Source organism: Moschus berezovskii, chromosome 3, assembly GCF_049115385.1.
Source record: "Moschus berezovskii isolate FMDL1 chromosome 3, NW_MosBer_1.0, whole genome shotgun sequence".
Classification (NCBI taxonomy): Eukaryota; Metazoa; Chordata; class Mammalia; order Artiodactyla; family Moschidae; genus Moschus; species Moschus berezovskii.
The window spans coordinates 23,449,950-23,465,113 of NC_142462.1; positions in this window are offsets into that span (position 1 = coordinate 23,449,950).

Below are 15,164 nucleotides of genomic sequence, written 5' to 3' on the forward strand. Positions count from 1 at the left end.
TCTCTTTGTCTTTCAGTTCAGTTCAGTCGCTCAGAAATGTCTGACTTTTTGCAACTCCATGGACAGCTGCATGTCAGGCTTCCCTGTCCATCAGAAACTCCTGGAATTTACTCAAACTCATGTCCATCAAGTCGATGATGCCATCCAACCATCTCATCCTCTGTTGTCCCCTTCACTTCCAGCATTCAATATATCCCAGTATCAGGGACTTTTCCAAGGAGTCATTTTTTCTCATAAGGTGGCCAGAGTACTGGAGCTTCAGCTTCAGCATCAGTTCTTCCAATGTATATTCAGGACTTATTTCCTTTAGGATGGACTGGTTGGATCTCCTTGCATTTCAAGAGACTCTCAAGAGTATTCTCCAAAACCAAGTTCAAAAGCATCAATTCTTTGGTGTTCAGCCTTCTTTATGGTTCAACTCTCACATCCATACATGACTATTGGTAAAACCATAACTTTGACTGAGTTGAGTTCAGTCCCTCAGTCATGTCCGACTCTTTGCGACCTCATGAATCACAGCACGTCAGGCCTCCCTGTCCATCACCAACTCCCGGAGTTCACTCAAACTCATGTCCACAGAGTCGGTGATGCCATCCAGCCATTTCATTCTCTGTCGTCCCCTTCTCCTTCCGCCCCCAACCTTTCCCAGCATCAGAGTCTTTTCCAGTGAGTCAACTCATCGCATGAGGTGGCCAAAGTATTGCAGTTTCAGCTTTAGCATCAGTCCCTCCAATGAACACCCAGGATTGATCTCCTTTAGAATGGACTGGTTGCATCTCCTTGCAGTATAAGGGACTCTCAAGAGTCTTCTCCAACACCACAGTTCAAAAGCATCAATTCTTCGGTGATCAGCTTTCTTCACAGTCCAACTCTCACATCCATACATGACCACGGGAAAAACCATTGCCTTGACTAGACGGACCTTGGTTGGCAAAGTAATGTCTCTGCTTTTTAATATACTATCAAGGTTGGTCATAACTTTCCTTCCAAGGAGTAAGTGTCTTTTAATTTCATGGCTGCAATCAGCATCTGCAGTAATTTTGGAGTCCAAAACAATAAAGTCTGACACTGTTTCCACTGTTTCCCCATCTATTTCCCATGAAGTGATGGGACCAGATGCCATGATCTTTGTTTTCTGAATGTTGAGCTTCAAGCCAATCTTTTCACTCTCCTCTTTCACTTTCATCAAGAGGCTTTTGAGTTCCTCTTCACTTTCTGCCATAAGGGTAGTGTCATGTGCATATCTGAGGTTATTGATATTTCTCCCAGCAATCTTGATTCCAGCCTGTGCTTCTTCCAGCCCAGCGTTCCTCATGATGTACTCTGCATATAAGTTAAATAAGCAAGGTGATAATATACAGCTTTGACGTACTTCTTTTCCTATTTGGAACCAGTCTGTTGTTCCATGCACAGTTCTGACTGTTGCTTCCTGACCTGCATACAGGTTTCTCAAGAGGCAGGTCAGGTGGTCTGGGATTCCCATCTCTTTCAGAATTTTCCACAGTTTATTGTGATCCACACAGTCAAAGGCTTTGGCATAGTCAATGAAGCAGAAATTGATGTTTTTCTGGAACTCTCTTGCTTTCTCCATGATCCAGCGGATGTTGGCAATTTGATCTCCGGACCGTTGTTGGCAAAGTAATGTCTTTTCAATATGCTGTCTAGGTTGGTCACAGCTCTTCTTCCAAGGAGCAAGTATCTTTTAATTTCATGGCTGCAGTCACCATCTTCAGTGATTTTGGAGCCCCCCAAAATAAAGTCTCTCACTGTTTCCACTGATGCCCCACATATTTGACATGAAGTGATGGGACCGGATGCCATAATCTTCGTTTTCTTAATGTTGAGTTTTAAGCCAGGTTTTTTCACTCTCTTTCACTTTCATCAAGAGAATCCTTCGTTCCTCTTCGCTCTCTGCCATAGGGTGGTGTCATCTGCATATCTGAGTTTATTGATATTTCTCCTGGCAATCTTGATTCTAGCTTGTGCTTCATTTAGCTCAGCATTTCACATGATGTACTCTGCATAGAAGTTAAACAAGCAAGGTGGCAATATACAGCCTTTACATTCTGCTTACTCAATTTGGAACCAGTCTGTTGTTCCATGTCTGATTCTAACAGTTGCTTCTGCATACAAATTTCTCAGGAGGCAGGTCAGGTGGTCTAGTATTCCCATGTCTTTGACAATTTTCCACAGTTTGTTTTGATCCATACAGTCAAATTCTTTGGCGTAGTCGATAAAACAGAAGGAGATGTTTTTCTGGAACTCTCTTGGTTTTTCTATAATCCAGTGGATGTTGGCCATTAGATCTTTGGTTCCTCTGCCTTTTCAAATCCAGGTTGAGTATCTGGAAGTTCTCGGTTCATGTACTGTTGAAACCTTGCTTGGAGGGTTTGGAGCATTACTTTGCTAGCATATGAGATGAGTACAATCATGCGGTAGTTTGAATATTCTTTATCATTGCCTTTCTTTGGGATTGGAATGAGAACTGACCTTTTTCAGTCCTGTGACCAGTGCTGACTTTTCCAAATTTGCTGGCATATTGAGTATAGCACTTTCACAGCATCATCTTTTAGGACTAGAAATAGCTTAGCTGGAATTCCATCACCACCACTAGCTTTGTTCATAGTGATGTTTCCTGTCAGGCGAGCGTATGCTCCTCGGTTCTTGTCTCGTCACAACAATGATTTGGGGCAACGGACATTAAAGCCCTTGGTGTGTCACAGCTCTTGGGTCTTGAACAAACAGCGTCATAGCTCTTAGACAAATCAGTGTTACAGCTCTATTTTATTTGGAAGATAGCAGGAGAATCCATCCTCGAAGGAAAGAAGAGAATGGAGGAGCACGCCAGCATGTGCGGAGTTGGTGGGGGAGGGGGAGAAGGAGCGTACGCATGTGGGAGGGAGAGAGAGTGAGAAAGAGAGAGAAAGAACGCATGGACGTGGGGGAGAGAGAGAAAGAGCTTTGGCTCCTCCTTTTATATGTTTTTTTCCTCCCCCTGGGCCTGCTCTATGCAAATTGGGCTTAGTCAAGAGTGCTGTTCTACCTGAAGTCCTCACTCTGGTCCTCAGACCTTCCTTTGATCATCCTCTGTTCTATTTTTGCAGGCTTTTCTCTTCCTTGTCTTTTAGCCACCGCCATTTTGGACTCCTTTTCCCTATTCTATCTACCTAACACTTCCTAAGGCCCACTTGTGTTTGCATTCCAGGATATCTGGCTCTAGGTGAGTGATCACACCATCGTGATAAACTGGGTCACAAAGATCTTTTTTGTATAATTGTTCTGCGTATCGTCACCTCTTCTTAATATCTTCTGCTTCTGTTAGGTTCATACCATTTCTGTCCTTTTTTGTGCCCATCTTTGCATGAAATGTTCCCTTCGTATCTCTAATTTTCTTAAAGAGATCTCTAGTCTTTCCAGTGGAGAAGACAATGGCACCCTACTCCAGTAGTCTTGCCTGGAAAATCCCATGGACGGAGGAGCCTGGTAGGCTGCAGTCCATGGGGTCGCTAAGAGTCAGACACGACTGAAGTGACTTAGCAGCATCAGCAGCAGTCTTTCCAATAGTATTGTTTCCCACTATTTTTTTGCATTGATCACTGAGGAAGGCTTGCTTACCTCTCCTCGTTATTCTTTGGAACTCTTCATTCAGGTGAATATATCTTTCTTTTTCTCCTTTGCCTTAAGCTTCTCTTCTTTTGTCAGCTATTTGTAAGGCTTCCTCAGACAACCATTTTGCCTTTTTGCATTTATTTTTCTTGGTGATAATCTTTATCACTGCCTCCTGCACAATGTCAGGAACCTCCACCCATAATCTTCCAGGCACTCTGTCTATCAGATCTAATCGCTTGAGTCTATTTGTCAGTCCACTATATAAATGTAAGGGATTTGATTTAGGTCGTATCTAAATGGCCTACTTGTTTTCCCTACTGTCTTCAATTTATTCTGAAGATTGCAATAAGAAGTTCATGATATGAGCCACAGACAGCTCCAGGTCTAGTTTTTGCTGACTGTGTAGAGCTTCTTTATCTTTGCCTTCAAAGAATAAAATCAATCTGATTTAGGTATTGAACATCTGGTGATGTCCGTGTGTAGAGTTGTCTCTTGTGTTGTTGGAAGAGCGAATTTGCTATGACCAGTGCATTCTCTTGACAAAACTTTGTTAGCCTTTGCCCTGCTTCATTTTTGCACTCCAAAGCCAAACTTGCCTGTGACACCAAGTATCTCTTGGCTTCCTGCTTTTGCATTCCCGACCCCTGTGATGAAAAAGATATCTTTCTTTGGTGTTAGTTCTAGAAGGTCCTGTAGGTCATCATCAGTTCAGTTCAGTTCAGTTCAGTCGCTCAGTCATGTCCGACTCTCCGCGACACCATGAATCACAGCACGCCAGGCCTCCCTGTCCATCACCAACTCCCGGAGTTCACTCAAACTCATGTCCACAGAGTCGGTGATGCCATCCAGCCATCTCATTCTCTGTCGTCCCCTTCTCCTCCAGCCCCCAACCTTTCCCAGCATCAGAGTCTTTTCCAGTGAGTCAACTCGTCGCATGAGGTGGCCAAAGTATTGCAGTTTCAGCTTCAGCATCAGTCCTTCCAATGAACACCCAGGATTGATCTCCTTTAGAATGGACTGGTTGCATCTCCTTGCAGTATAAGGGACTCTCAAGAGTCTTCTCCAACCCCACAGTTCAAAAGCATCGGTTCTTCGGTGATCAGCTTTCTTTACAGTCCAACTCTCACATCCATACATGACCACGGGAAAAACCATTGCCTTGACTAGACGGACCTTGGTTGGCAAAGTAATGTCTCTGCTTTTTAATATACTATCAAGGTTGGTCATAACTTTCCTTCCAAGGAGCAAGCGTCTTTTAATTTCATGGCTGCAATCAGCATCTGCAGTAATTTTGGAGCCCCAAAAAAATAAAGTCTGACACTGTTTCCACTGTTTTTCATCTATTTCCCATGAAGTGATGAGACCAGATGCCATGATCTTGGTTTTCTGAATGTTGAGCTTCAAGCCAACCTTTTCACTCTCCTCTTTCCCTTTCATCAAAAGGCTTTTGAGTTCTTCTTCACTTTCTGCCATAAGGGTAGTGTCATCTGCATATCTGAGGTTATTGATATTCCAGCTTGTGGAATTTCTTGATTCCAGCTTGTGCTTCTTCCAGCCCAGCGTTCCTCATGATGTACTCTGCATATAAGTTAGATAAGCAAGGTGAAAATATACAACCTCGACGTACACCTTTTCCTATTTGGAACCAGTCTGTTGTTCCATGTACAGTTCTGACTGTTGCTTCCTGACCTGCATACAGGTTTCTCAAGAGGCAGGTCAGGTGGTCTGGTATTCCCATCTCTTTCAGAATTTTCCACAGTTTATTGTGATCCACACAGTCAAAGGCTTTGGCATAGTCAATGAAGCAGAAATAGATGTTTTTCTGAAACTCTCTTGCTTTCTCCATGATCCAGCGGATGTTGGCAATTTGATCTCTGGTGCCTCTGCCTTTTCTAAAACCTGCTTGAACATCTGGGAGTTCATGGTTCACATATTGCTGAAGCCTGGCTTGGAGAATTTTGAGCATGACTTTACTAGCGTGTGAGATGAGTGCAATTGTGCGGTAGTTTGAGCATTCTTTGGCATTGTGTTCCTTTGGGATTGGAATGAAGACTGACCTCTTCCAGTCCTGTGGCCACTGATGAGTTTTCCAAATCTGCTGGCATATTGAGTGCAGTACTTTCACAGCATCATCTTTCAAGACTTGAAATAGCTCAACTGGAATTCCATCACCTCCACTAGCTTTGTTTGTAGTGATGCTTTCTAAGGCCCACTTGACTTCACATTCCAAGATGTCTGGCTCTAGGTCAGTGATCACGGTATCTTGACTATCTTGGTCGTGAAGATCTTTTTTGTACAGTTCTTCTGTGTATTCCTGCCACCTCTTCTTAATATCTTCTGCTTCTGTTAGTTCCATACCATTTCTTTCCTTTATCGAGCCTATCTTTGCATGAAATGTTCCCTTGGAATCTCTAATTTTCTTGAAGAGATCTCTTGTTTTTCCTATTCTGTTGTTTTCCTCTATTTCTTTGCATTGATCACTGAGGAAGTCTTTCTTATCTCTCCTTGCTATTCTTTGGAACTCTGCATTCAATTTCAGCTTCTTTAATATTAATTGTTGCGGCACAGACTTGGATTACTATGATATTGAATGGTTTGCCTTGTAAAAGAACAGAGATCATTCTGTCATTTTGAAGACTGCATCCAAGTACTACATTTTGGATTCTTTTGTTGACTATGAAAACTACTCCATTTCTTCTAAGGGATTCTTTCCCACAGTAGTAGATATAATGGTCATCTGAATTAAATTTGCTCATTCCAGTCCATTTTAGTTCACTGATTTCTAAAGTGTTGATATTCACTCTTGCCATGTCTGTTTCAGTTCACTTCAGTTCAGTCGCTCAGTCATGTCTGACTTTTTGCCACCCCATGAATCACAGCACACCAGGCCTTCCTGTCCATCAGCAACTCCTGGAGTTCACTCAAACTCCTGTCCATTGAGTCGATGATGGCATCCAGCCATCTCATTCTCTGTCGTCCCCTTCTCCTCCTGCCCCCAATCCCTCCCAGCATCAGAGTCTTTTCCAGTGTGTCAACTCTTCACATGACGTGGCCAAAGTATTGGAGTTTCAGCTTCAGCATCGGTCTTTCCAATGAACCCCCATTACTGATCTCCTTTACCACTTCCAATTTACCTTGATTTAAGGACCTAACATTCCAGATTCCTATGCAATATTGTTTTTTTTACAGTATTGGACTTTCCTTCTATCACCTATCACATCCACAACTGGGTGTTGTTTTTGCTTTGGCTGTTTCTTCATTCTTTCTGGAGTTACTTCTCCACTGATCTCCAGTAGCATATTGGGCACCTACCGAACTGGGGAGTTCGTCTTTCAGTTGTCTTATCTTTTTGCCTTTTCATACTGTTCATGGGGTTCTCAAGGCAAGAATACTGAAGTGGTTTGCCATTTCCTTTTCCAGTGTAACACATTTTGTCAGAACTCTCCACCATGATCCTTACATCTTGGCTGGCCCTACATGGCATGGTTTTTAGTTTAATTTTTGAGACAAGGCTGTGATCCATGTGATGTTTTGTTAGTTTTGTGTGATTGTAGTTTTCATTCTGTCTGCCCTCTGATGGATAAGAGGCTTTTGGAAGGGATGAGTGGGAGACTCTTCCTGATGGGAGAGACTTAATTTTTATCATTTTGGTTACAATTTGTCTTGGTATCTTCCTCCTTGGTTTAATCCTGCCTAGGACGACTCTGTGCTTCCTGGACTTGGTTGACTATTTCCTTTCCCATTTTAGAGAAATTTTCAAGTAGTATCTCTTCAAGTAATTTGTCACATAATTTCTCTCTCTCTTCTCTTTCTGGGACCCCTATATTGCAACTGTTTGTGCATTTAATGTTGTCTCAGAGGTCTCTTGCTTTTTCCAGTGGTCATGTATAGATGTGAGAGTTGGACTGTGAAGAAAGCTGAGCACTGAAGAATTGGTGCTTTTTAACTGTGGTGTTGGAGAAGACTCTTGAGAGTCCCTTGGACTGCAAGGAGATTCAACTACTCTAAAGGAGATCAGTCCTGGGTGTTCATTGGAAGGACTGATGCTAAAGCTGAAACTCCAATACTTTGGCCACATCATGCGAAGAGTTGACTCACTGGAAAAGACTCTGATGCTGGGAGGGATTTGGGGCAGGAGGAGAAGGGGATGACAGAGAATGAGATGGCTGGATGGCATCACTGACTCGATGGACATGAGTTTGGGTGAACTCCAGGAGTTGGTGATGGACAGGGAGGCCTGGCGTGCTACAATTTATGGGGTTGCAAAGAGTCGGGCACGACTGAGCGACTGAACTGAACTGAACAGAGGTCTCTTAGGCTATCTTCGTTTCTTTTCATTTTTTTTTTTCCTTATTCTGTTCTGCAGCATTGATTTTCACCATTCTTTCTTCCAGGTCATTTATTTGTTCTTCTGCCTCAGTTATTCTGCTATTGATTCTTTCTAGTGTATTATTCATCTCTGTTTGTTCTTTAATTCTCCTGGGTCTTTGGTAAACATTTCTTGCATCTTCTCTATTGTTTTCTCGAGATCCTGAATCGTCTTCACTATCTTTATTCTGAATTCTTTTTCTGGAAAGTTTCCTATCTCCACTTCATTTTGTTGTTTTTCTGGGGTTTTATCTTGTCCCTTCATCTGGGACTTAGTATGCTTTTCATCCTGATGAACTTTCTGTAATGTGGTTTTTGTTTTAGCCACTGTAGGACTGTGGTTCTTTTTGCTTCTTCTGTATGCCCTTTGATGGAGGAGGCTAAGAGGCTTGTGTTAGCTTCCTGATGGGATGGACTGGCCAGGGGAAAAACTGGGTCTTGCTCTGGTGGATAGGACCTTGCTCAGTAAAGCTTTAATCCCATTTTCTGCTAATGGTTGGAGTTTCACTCCTTTCCTGGTAGTTTTTTGGCCTGAGCCCTGAGGACTAAGGGCTCTGTGGTAGGGTTAATGGCAAACTCCTAGAGGGCTTATGCCAAGTGGGGCCTTCCCAGACTGCTTCTGCCAGTGCCCCCATCCCTGTCGTGATCCTCTGTCAGTCCACACCTCCCAGGGTACCCTCCACACTAGCAGGAGTGTTGGTTCAGTCTCCTGTGGAGTCACTGCTCCTTTTCTCGGGTCTTTGTGTGTGCAATATTTTGTTTGTGCCCTCCAAGACTGGAGTCTCTGATTCCCCTAGTCCTGTGGAAGTCCTATAATCAAATCCCACTGGCCTTCAGGTCAGATTCTCTGGGGATTCCCAGTCCCTTTGATGGATTCCCAGTCTGGGAACCCTGAGGTGGGGTTCAGAATCTTCATAACAGCAGGGAAACTTCTTTGGTATTATTGTTCTCTAGTTTGTGTGGGTCACCCACCTGGTGGGTATGGGATTTGATTTTGTCATGATTGCACCCCTCCTACCATCTCACTGCAGCTTCTTCTTTCTTTGGGCATGGGGTAACTTTTTTGGTGGGTTCCAGCATCTTCCTGTAGATGGTTATTCAATAACTATTTGTACTTTGGTGCTCTTTCAGGAGGAGTTGAGCTCATGTCCTTCTATTCAGCTATCTTGAACCAGAAGTCAGTTTATATTTTTTAAAATGACAGTTGTACAAAATAGTGTTGCTATTGTTTGACTGTAACAATTCTGCATTAACCATGTACCATAGAACACTTTTAGTGAATTTAACAAAGACTTCATATTAAGTGTTGTGAATTAAATCATCCCTTCACTCATTATTCACTTATTCAGTATGTAATAGCCAAACATCTGGTATGTGCCAGACACTGTACTAGGCATCAAGAATACATCAGAAAACAAAAATGACCCCAGTTTTCTTTGTGCTTTCATTCTAGTGAATTTCTAGTGATGAAAAAAGTGTTACTTCTGAAAGTTGGAAATTTCATACCATAGTAGGAATCTGATTAAAGGTTATAATGTACACATAATATGGAATATGCTATTAAACATCATTTTGAACATTTACCAAAATGGGAAAAATCAGAATATAAGTTATTATAAGTTTTATACAAATCTATATACATATATTATAAATGCATATATATGCACACACAAACACTTAACAAATATGGCATAAATATATATATATGTATATGTATATATGTATCTATCTATATAAATAGATGGATATAGATATGATTCTTTCCATAATGTCCTAAATTAATGATGTTTTACTTGAAATTAGTACATAAGAAAGTGTTTCTATTTTCCTTGCTTCTATGGCAATTTTCAAATCTCATACGTTTTTTGATACACTAATATATTGGTATCTCACATATTTATGTATTATACAAGTTTTATGTTTAGTCAGAAAAAACTAAAAACAAATACTCAAAGAGATTGGTTAAATAAATTTAGGTACATTGTACATGATAGAAAGATGACAAAGATTGTCAGTGTTTCCCTCTAGACAAAGTGGTATGATAGGTGGTTTTCCTCTGTCTCTCTCTCTCTCTCTCTATATATATATATATGTATATATATATATACATTTTGTACAATTCTCTGTAAAAACTATAACTTGGAAAATCATTTTAGTTTTTTTTTTTAACTTTTGTTGCTAGCTTTTTATTCCAAATTTAAATTTTAGGTACAATTTTCAGTAACAATTATGTCTCTCTCTTCAGATATTTTGTTCTATGTCTCCTTCCAGTTCTGTGGTGGTTTGCTGTTTACTTCTCTGTTGGATTCAGGTGACTGTGTGACTTGTCGAAGTTCATCAAGTGCAAGTATAATAGTGATGCCTAAGGATATCATTTGCTGCAAAAAGAATAGGTAATAGAAACATAGTAAAATGCATGTATTTAAGGAGACTCCCTAGTTACAGAGCAATACCACTCTTAAAATACTGATGAAAAGTGCTTGTATAATAAGTGTTCTGATGTTTGTTTGCATTCAGCCATGTATTTTTCCCCATAACGATTTTATAAATCTCCTCTCTTCAGGGCTAAAGATTTGTAATCCTGTATTATAAGGGCTTTGTGTCTTCAAGAAACCAAATATGTGACATATCTGACTAATTCAGTGTGTCACTTTGCTTCCCATCTGCCTTTCCTTTTCATCTCTGCAAAGTTCCAGCATTGATTCCCATGTTTCAGGTGTCAGTCAATATGAAAAGCAATCCTGGGAGGATACAGCTTTGAACTTCCATAAAGGCTCTATCTCATCAGGCTTAAGTTGTCCCTGCATCATTGACCTCAAGGGCTGTGGCTCACTGTGAGGTGTAAACCTCTCTTTTTGCCTGTCATTCCCAGTTAAGAGATGGATCCTATCAGCTCTGTGATACAGTAATGACTCCTGTAACTCTCCTTGGGGATAATTTATCTCCTAGATTCTTTCTCAGCTTTTAACATTATTTACCTCAAAGGTAATTTAAGTGCAGTTCTGCAGATCTGGAAATGAGGTCATCACAGATGAGGGAAAAGACTGTATCATCCCTACTTTAATACACAAAATGTCTGTGTAAAGATAGGTTTTATAATTTGTGGAGTCATAGAACACCCCAAATGCACATAAGCCCATCGACACATACTCACTGTTCTTTAATTTTAAAAAGGAAGACTGAATATTCCCCACCCTTAGTTTAAGCACATGGATTTTTTTCCCAAGGTAAAAGTGCCTGTCCTCAAACTTTGCTTTGCAGAGATTAATTAACTATACATAAAAGTGCAGTAATCAGCCCTCAACATATTTGCAAAGTACAAAAATATTTGAGCTGTGCCTTCCTCTATTTTATTATTTTGGGCTGAGCTGCCCGTTCAGCTATGACTTTTATCACCAGGTTGGTCTTTGCTTCCATGATTCCCTAACTTCTCCTTGCACTGACACACTGATTCTTTTAGAATCTCACTCTTTACCCAACTTTGAGATGGTATACTAATAGTTTCCCAGTGGTAATGTTAGTGGTAACGAATTTTCCTGCCAGTGCAGGAGACGCAGGATATGAAGATTCGATCCCTAGGTTGGGAAGATGTCCTGGAGTAGGAAATGGCAACTCCACTCAGATATTCTTGCCTGGAGAGTCCCATGAGCAGAGGAGTCTGGAGGGCCACAGTCCATGGAGTCACAAAGAGCTGGACATGACTGAGCACATAGAATATATTTGTCCTAGAAAGAAAAATCTGTGAAAGAGAATTTTGAGATTCTAGGCAACAAGGTAGTAAAGATAACGCTGACAATTACTTTGAATCTTAAATTAAAATATTAATTATGTAATACTAATATTTATTAGTAATAATTATTAAAAGAATAATTTGTAATAGAATATCAATGAGGCAATTCAGAAAGAAATCTTAGGAATTGTCTTTTCTTTTCATCGTTACCCTTATCCCAATTTTAAAGATTTAAAATACTTAGCCTTCCTGGGATAAAGCCCACTTGGTCATGATGTATGATCTTCTTAATGTGTTGTTGGATTCTGATTGCTAGAATTTTGTTAAGGATTTTTGCATCTATGTTCATCAGTGATATTGGCCTGTAGTTTTCTTTTTTTGTGGGATCTTTACCAGGTTTTGGGATTAGGGTGATAGTGGCCTCATAGAATGAGTTTGGAAGTTTTCCCTCCTCAGCAATTTTCTGAAAGAGTTTGAGTAGAATAGGTGTTAGCTCTTCATTAAATTTTTGGTAGAATTCAGCTGTGAAGCCATCTGGACCTGGGCTTTTGTTTGCTGGAAGCTTTCCGATTACTTCCTCTATTTCCGTGCTTGTGATGGGTCTGTTCAGATTTTCTATTTCTTCCTGGTTCAGTTTTGGCAAGGTGTACTTTTCTAGGAATTTGTCCATTTCTTCCAAGTTATTCATTTTATTGCCATATAATTGCTGATAGTATTCTCTAATAATCCTTTGTATTTCTGTGTTGTCAGTTGTGATTTATCCACTTTCATTTCTAATTTTATTGATTTGGTTCTTCTCCCTTTCTTTCTTGATGAGTCTGGATAGTGGTTTGTCAATTTTATTTGCCTTCTCAAAGAACCAGCTTTTGGCTTTGTTGATTTTTGCTATGGTCTCTTTTGTTTCTTTTGCATTTATCTCTGCCTTAATTTTTATGATTTCTTTCCTTCTGCTAACCCTGGGGTTCTTCATTTCTTCCTTTTCTAGTTTCTTCAGATGTAGAGTTAGGTTATTTAGTTGACTTTTTTCTTGTTTCTTGAGGTGTGCCTGTATTGCTATGAACTTGTCCCTTAGCACTGCTTTTACAGTGTCCCAGAGGTTCTGGGTTGTTGTGTTTTCATTTTCATTCATTTCTATGCATATTTTAATTTCTCTTTTGATTTCTTCTATGATTTGTTCATTATTCAGCAGTGTGTTGTTCAGCCTCCATATGTTGGCATTTTTAATAGTTTTTCTCCCGTAATTGAGATCTAATCTTACTGCATTGTGGTCAGAAAAGATGCTTGGAATGATTTCAATTTTTTTGAATTTACCAAGGCTAGATTTATGGCCCAGGATATGATCTATCCTGGAAAAGGTTCTGTGTGCGCTTGAGAAAAAGGTGAAATTCATTGTTTTGGGGTGAAATGTCCTATAGATATCTATTAGGTCTAACTGGTCTATTGTATCATTTAAAGTTTGTATTTCCTTGTTAATTTTCTGTTTTGTTGATCTATCCATAGATGTAAGTGGGGTATTAAAGTCTCCCACTATTATTGTGTTATTGTTAATTTCCCCTTTCATAATTGTTAGTAATTGTCTTACATATTGTGGTGCTCCTATGTTGGGTGCATAAATATTTAGAATTGTTATATCTTCTTCTTGGATTGATCCTTTGATCATTATTCCAGGAATGCAAGGATTCTTCAATATCCGCAAATCAATCAACGTAATACACCACATTAACAAACTGAAAAATAAAAATCATATGATTATCTCAATAGATTCAGAGAAAGCCTTTGACAAAATACAACATCCATTTATGATAAAAACTCTCCAGAAAGTGGGAATAGAAGGGACATATCTCAACATAATAAAAGCTATATACGACAAACCCATAGCAAACATTATCCTCAATGGTGAAAAACTGAAAGCATTTCCCCTAAAGTCAGGAACAAGACAAGGGTGCCCACTCTCACCACTACTATTCAACATAGTTCTAGAAGTTTTGGCTACAGCAATCAGAGTAGAAAAAGACATAAAAGGAATACAAATTGGAAAAGAAGAAGTAAAACTTTCACTGTTCGCTGATGACATGATCCTCTACACAGAAAACCCTAGAGACTCTACCACAAAACTACTAGAGCTAATCAATGAATACAGTAAAGTTGCAGGATATAAAATCAACACACAGAAATCCCTTGCATTCCTATACACTAATAATGAGAAAATAGAAAGAGAAATTAAGGAAACTATTCCATTCACTGTTGTAACGAAAAGAATTAAATACTTAGGAATATATCTACCTAAGGAAACAAAAGACTTGTACATAGAAAACTATAAAACACTAGTGAAAGCAATCAAAGAGGACACTAATAGATGGAGAAATATACTGTGTTCGTGGATTGGAAGAATAAATATTGTGAAAATGAGTATACTACCCAAAGTAATTTATACATTCAATGTAATCCCTATCAAGCTACCAACGATATTTTTCACAGAACTAAAACAAATAATCTCACAATTTGTATGGAAATACAAAAAACCTCTAATAGCCAAAGCAATCTTGAAGAAGAAAAATGGAACTGGAGGAATTAACCTGCCAGACTTCAGGCTCTACTACAAAGCCACAGTCATCAAGACAATATGGTACTGGCGTAAAGACAGAAATATAGATCAATGGAACAAAATAGAAAGCCCAGAGATAAACCCACGCACCTATGGACACCTTATCTTCGACAAAGGAAGCAAGAATATAAAATGGACAAAAGACAGTCTCTTTAACAAGTGGTGCTGGGAAAACTGGTCAGCTACTTGTAAAAGAATGAAACTAGAACACTTCCTAACACCATACACCAAAATAAACTCAAAATGGATTAGAGAGCTAAATGTAAGACCAGATACTATAAAACTCCTAGAGGAGAACGTAGGCAAAACACTCTCTGACATAAATCACAGCAGGATCCTCCAAGACCCACCTCCCAGAATATTGGAAATAAAAGCAAAAATAAACAAATGGGACCTAATTAAAATCAAAAGCTTCTGCACAGCAAAAGAAACTCTAAGCAAGGTGAAAAGACAGCCTGCAGAATGGGAGAAAATAATAGCAAATGAAGCAACTGATAAAGGATTAATCTCCAAAATATACAAGCAGCTCCTGCAGCTCAATTCCAGAAAACTAAGTGACCCAATCAAAAAATGGGCCAAAGAACTAAACAGACATTTCTCCAAAGAAGACATAAAGATGGCTAACAAACAAATGAAAAAATGTTCAACATCCCTCATCATCAGAGAGATGCAAATCAAAACCACAATGAGATACCATTTCACACCAGTCAGAATGGCTGCTATCCGAAAGTCTACATGCAATAAATGCTGGAGAGGGTGTGGAGAAAAGGGAACCCTCTTACACTGTTGGTGGGAATGCAAACTAGTACAGACACTATGGAGAACAGTGTGGAGATTCCTCAAAAACCTGGA